Source organism: Paramisgurnus dabryanus, chromosome 12 (genome assembly GCF_030506205.2).
Source record: "Paramisgurnus dabryanus chromosome 12, PD_genome_1.1, whole genome shotgun sequence".
NCBI classification, from domain to species: Eukaryota; Metazoa; Chordata; class Actinopteri; order Cypriniformes; family Cobitidae; genus Paramisgurnus; species Paramisgurnus dabryanus.
Genome location: NC_133348.1, coordinates 34,193,585 through 34,199,584, shown reverse-complemented (window position 1 = coordinate 34,199,584; position 6,000 = coordinate 34,193,585).

Here is a 6,000-nt window from a genome sequence, read left to right as displayed (position 1 = left end):
AGGTCTTCAGAGGATTGAGAGAGATGTGAGCGGGCATTCACATGCTCTTCCTCCCTCTCCTCTATTGCCAGCGGGTGTTCTGAGGAGTTCCAGCTCTCCGCTGAGGAGACGGGACCACCAGCACCCTCATCGGAGTCTGTGCTCTCCGCTGAGGAGACCAGACGACCGTCACCCTCAGCGGGCTCAGGTCAGTGTCACACACACACTTACTGTAGATACTTATGCTGTCTCAGCAGACGTACCGGCAGTACCACCTGTCCCGCTCCGCCGCCCCCCCGCGGGTACCCCGGTAGTGCCGTTAATTCCCCTCGTACGGTCCCTGGGGGCTTGGCTTCAGCTTCCCAGCCCGTCTCGTTGGGTTTTACGCACTGTCCGCCTCGGTTACGAAATACAATTCAGCCGGCACACACCCAAATTCTCGGGCGTTCGTTTCACCACGGTGAAAGCGTCCGATGCACATGTACTGCGTGCAGAGGTCGAAGTCCTGCTGGCGAAGGACGCGATCGAGCCGGTCCCTCCAACCGAGATGAGATCGGGCTTCTACAGCCCGTATTTTATAGTACCCAAAAAGGGCGGGGGGTTGCGACCGATCTTGGATTTGCGCGTTCTGAACAAATCTCTGCAGAGGAGGTCTTTCAGGATGATAACACCGAAGCAAATATTCAATTCAATTCGCCCCCAAGATTGGTTTGCGGCTATAGACCTGAAAGACGCGTACTTTCATGTGTCCATTCTCCCTCGTCACAGACCGTTTCTCCGGTTTGCATTCGAGGGACGGGCATACCAGTACAAAGTTTTACCGTTCGGGCTATCCCTCTCTCCCCGTGTGTTCACGAAAGTAGTGGAGGCGGCGTTAAAACCCCTCAGAGAGAGCGGCGTTCGCATATTGGCTTACCTCGACAATTGGCTTATAATAGTGCATTCTCGACGGACGCTTTGCGAACACAGAGATTTAACGCTTCGGCATCTCGCCCGTTTGGGTCTTCGGGTCAACTGGGAAAAGAGCAAACTCTGCCCCACGCAGAGGATCTCTTTTCTCGGCATGGAACTGGACTCGATCGATTTATCGGCGCGTTTGACAGAAGAGCGCGTCCAGTCAATTCTGACTTGCCTCGGTTCATTTCGAGGGAAGAATGCGGTCCCGCTGAAACAATTTCAAAAGCTCCTGGGGCATATGGCAGCAGCAGCGGCCGTGACACCGCTCGGGCTGCTCCATATGAGACCGCTTCAGCGTTGGCTTCACGATCGAGTCCCGAGGAGAGCGTGGCGCGCCGGCATCCATCGTGTAACCATTACACCTGCGTGTCGACTAACATTCCCCCCGTGGTCGGACCCCGCGTTTCTCAGGTCCGGTGTGTCCATGAGACAAATCGCTCGGCATGCTGTTGTACATACAGATGCGTCCGACACGGGCTGGGGTGCCACGTACGACGAGCTTACAGCTTCAGGGGTGTGGACAGCACCCCAGTTGCACTGGCATATCAATTGCCGAGAGTTGTGGGCAGTATATCTGGGACTTGTACGCTTCGCTACGGAGCTGCGAGGGAAGGATGTACTAGTACGCACCGACAACACTGCGACCGTTGCGTATATCAACCGTCAAGGCGGTTTGCGCTCCCGTCACCTGTCGCATCTCGCTCGTCATCTCCTCCTTTGGAGTCAGAAGCATCTGAGGTCCCTTCGTGCCATTCACATTCCGGGCTCGCTCAATACAGCAGCGGACGCGCTTTCTCGAGCTGCGCGCCCCGGCGAATGGCGACTCCACCCCCAGACGGTCCAGCTAATTTGGAAGAAGTTCGGTCGTGCGCAGATAGACCTGTTTGCGTCGCCGGACGATACCTACTGTCGCCTATTTTATTCACTAACCGAGGGCAGCCTCGGCGTGGACGCATTGGCACACAGCTGGCCTCGGGGGATGCGCAAATACGCATTCCCCCCAGTGAGCTTAATCGCACAGACGCTGTGCAAAGTCAGGCAGGACGAGGAGAGCCTTTTACTGATCGCCCCATATTGGACGAGCAAGAATTGGTTTCCAGAGTTAATGCTCCTCGCGACAGCCCCTCCCTGGCGGATTCCCCTGAGGAAGGACCTTCTTTCTCAAGGAGGGGGCACATTATGGCACCCGCGCCCCGACCTGTGGGATCTCCATGTGTGGTCGTTGAGAGCGCGCAAGGTTTAAGTGATTTACCGCAAGCGGTATCTAACACAATCAACGCGGCACGAGCTCCGTCCACAAGACGGGCTTACGCGTTTAAATGGAACCTTTTCGTCACCTGGTGCTCTTCGCAACGCGAGGACCCCAGAGAATGCCCTATTAACATCGTGCTTTTATATCTTCAACATAGGTTAGACGGTAGGCTGTCACCCTCCACCATTAAAGTTGATATCGCTGCTATTTCTGCTCATCACTCACTTATCAACGGCAGATCAGTTGGCCAGCATGATTTGGTTATTAGATTTTTAAGAGGCGCTCGTAGGCTAAACCCCTCGCGCCCTCCTTCTATTCCTCCCTGGGACCTGTCCATGGTGCTGAAAGCCCTTCAGGCCCCCCCGTTCGAGCCTTTGCAGTCTGCGAGTCTGAAGCTTTTATCAATGAAAGCTCTGACCCTGCTAGCATTGGCCTCAGTGAAGAGAGTAGGGGATTTACATGCATTCTCTGTTGACGATTCGTGCCTTCAGTTTGGTCCTGCTGCCTCAAGCGTAACATTGAGGCCCAGACCAGGCTACGTGCCCAAAGTTCCCACCACTCCTTTCAGAGATCAAGTGGTGAGCTTGCAAGCGCTGCCTCCGGAGGACGCAGACCCAACCATGGCTTTGTTGTGCCCCGTACGCGCACTGCGACTCTACGTGGATCGCACGCAAAGCCTCAGGACCTCAGACCAGCTCTTTGTTTGTTATGGTGGCCAGCAGAAAGGGAAAGCTGTCACTAAGCAGAGGATGTCTCATTGGATAGTTGATACTATCGCCCTGGCTTATACTCTTCAGGGTATTCCTTGCCCCTTTAATTTGAGAGCGCACTCCACACGGAGCGTTGCCTCATCTTGGGCTCTAGCTCGTGGTTCCTCGCTAACAGACATCTGTAGAGCTGCTGGTTGGGCGACACCTAATACGTTCATTAGATTTTACAGTGTTCGTATCGAGCCTGTATCCTCTCGTGTTCTTTCCTCACCAGGGGGAGCACAGAGAACAGTCTCGCAGGTCGGCTTGCAGCCTCCAACTGATGCTTCATAACGGTGTCAGTATGGAAGGCCTTCAGAACAAAAATGCGTAATGGTTTGAATTGTTCTTCCTCCGCTGCCTTGGCAGCCTTTGTTGCGGAGCATTTCACTAGCTGTATCCTCGCGAACCTACGTGTCTGGCTCGGGCTCCACATTGTGTCCCACCGGGTTCCTTTGTGAGTATTTTTCCGTGGGGTTAATCCTACCAGCCCACGTTTCCCTTAGCAGAGCACTGCTTTGCTTACACAGCCACGGCTGTCTTTATTCCTCAACTACGGTTGACTTTCGCCAACCATTAGCCCTTAAGACGGGTGGTGGCTTCCGCAGCGTTCCTATCCCGCTCAGGTAGGGCGCTTCCCAGTCGCTGGCACTTCTGTGGGGTTAAAGGAACATCTAGTGCCCGGCCTTCTGCCTTAAAACCTACCTCCTCCTCCTTAAGTGGAACCGGAGGGCTTTTACGCAGTCACTGGAAGAGGTCAGCCCCTAGTGGCGTTTTGGTAGGGATTCCCAATTCGTCGGTCACGACGTGACGTCGTAGTGACCGACTGAAAGGGAACGTCTCGGTTACGGATGTAACCCTCGTTCCCTGAAGGAGGGAACGGAGACGTTACGTCCCGTCGCCACAGGTGCTGCCACCTGCTGTTACGGCCGGTCACACTTTCCGGCTTTCTCAGCGAAAAAGAAGCTAATTTCCCTATTTGCACCTGCTGCTTATATACGCACCTGGCGGGGCGGCGCCAGCATTATGCAAATATCTCAATGCCAAGTTCATTGGCGTTTTAGTAGTATTCGAAGCACATTGGTCTCTCTAAGCGAGTTCCCAATTCGTCGGTCACGACGTGACGTCTCCGTTCCCTCCTTCAGGGAACGAGGGTTACATCCGTAACCGAGACGTTTTGTATAAAATCTGACCCTGTTCAAAAAATAACAATGCATCAAAATCAATGTTGCTACCAATCTTTGACCCTTCCTAGGGTCTAATAATAATTATAATCAAATGGTGGTTCAAATGTTTTTTGGGGGAAAATATTTAGTTTTTTTGTTTTTTCTGTTAAAAAAACATGGGTTAATGTAAACAAACTGGCATGTAAAGGGTAAAAATTTCCACAAATTTAATTAATATTTCATATGTATGTTTCAGGCAGAAGTTGTTCTAAAAGACTGAATCGTTTAAAGTGGAAGAAAATATTGACATATGATATTTTTAAAGCAATTTTTAGGAAGGTGTCATTTTGTGGCCTTCTGAACACTTAAGGAAGTTTTTTATAAAATCTTACCTTGTTCAAAAAATAACAATGCATGAAAATCAATGGTGCTACCAATCTTTGACCCATCCTAGGGTATAATAATAATAATAATCACATGGTGGTTCAAATGTGTTTTTTGGAAAATATTTAGTTTTTTTGTTTTTTTCTGTTACAAAAACCATGGGCTAATGTAAACAAACAGGCATATAAAGGGTTAAAATTTCCACAAATTGTATCAATATTTGATATCTATGTTTCAGGCAGAAGTTGTTCTAAAAGACTGCATCATTTAAAATGAAAAAAAGTATTGACGTATGATATTTTTAGAGCAATTTTTAGAAAGGTGTCATTTTGTGGCCTTAGGAACACTTAAGGAAGTTTTTTATAAAATCTTACCTTGTTCAAAAAATAACAATGCATGAAAATCAATGGTGCTACCAATCTTTGACCCATCCTAGGGTATAATAATAATAATAATCACATGGTGGTTCAAATGTGTTTTTTGGAAAATATTTAGTTTTTTTGTTTTTTTCTGTTACAAAAACCATGGGCTAATGTAAACAAACAGGCATATAAAGGGTTAAAATTTCCACAAATTGTATCAATATTTGATATCTATGTTTCAGGCAGAAGTTGTTCTAAAAGACTGCATCGTTTAAAATGAAAAAAAGTATTGACGTATGATATTTTTAGAGCAATTTTTAGAAAGGTGTCATTTTGTGGCCTTAGGAACACTTAAGGAAGTTTTTTATAAAATCTTACCTTGTTCAAAAAATAACAATGCATGAAAATCAATGTTGCTACCAATCTTTGACCCATCTCAGGGTATAATAATAATCACATGGTGGTTCAAATGTGTTTTTTGGAAAATATTTAGTTTTTTTGTTTTTTCTGTTACAAAAAACATGGGCTAATGTAAACAAACAGGCATATAAATGGTTAAAAATTCCACAAATTTTAACATTATTTGATATCTATGTTTCAGGCAGAACTAGTTCTAAAAGACTGCATCGTTTAAAATGAAAAAAAATATTGACGTATGATATTTTTAGAGCAGTTTTTGTGAAGGTGTCATTTTGTGGCCTTAGGAACACTTAAGGAAGTTTTTTAAAGGAACTCTTGAGGGTTAAATATGTCCAATAGGTTACTTGCCGCGGCTGCTTCATATCGTCTAACCACGAGATGATTGATGGGACATTATAAGACTATCCGAGCATCGTGTGAAGTTTTCTCCGTGCTCCTAATTTAAAACATTTACAGCAGGTGCGATATTTGTCATTTTGCTAAAGTTATAGTGAACTACAAACAATCTTCTAACCACCAAACTAGCTACCGAATGCACTGTGCCATATTAGCAGCGGAAGTCGGTTGACAAAATGCGGAAGAGCGAATAATTGAAAAGGGGCGTGGCGGAATAAGGTGAATAATAGAGCCGTGTAATGACGTATAAATAATACATTTAGCAAAAAATAGTCTGATAGACTGGTTAATATACAACACATGACTTAATTTGGCATACAAACAATTTGTAACCA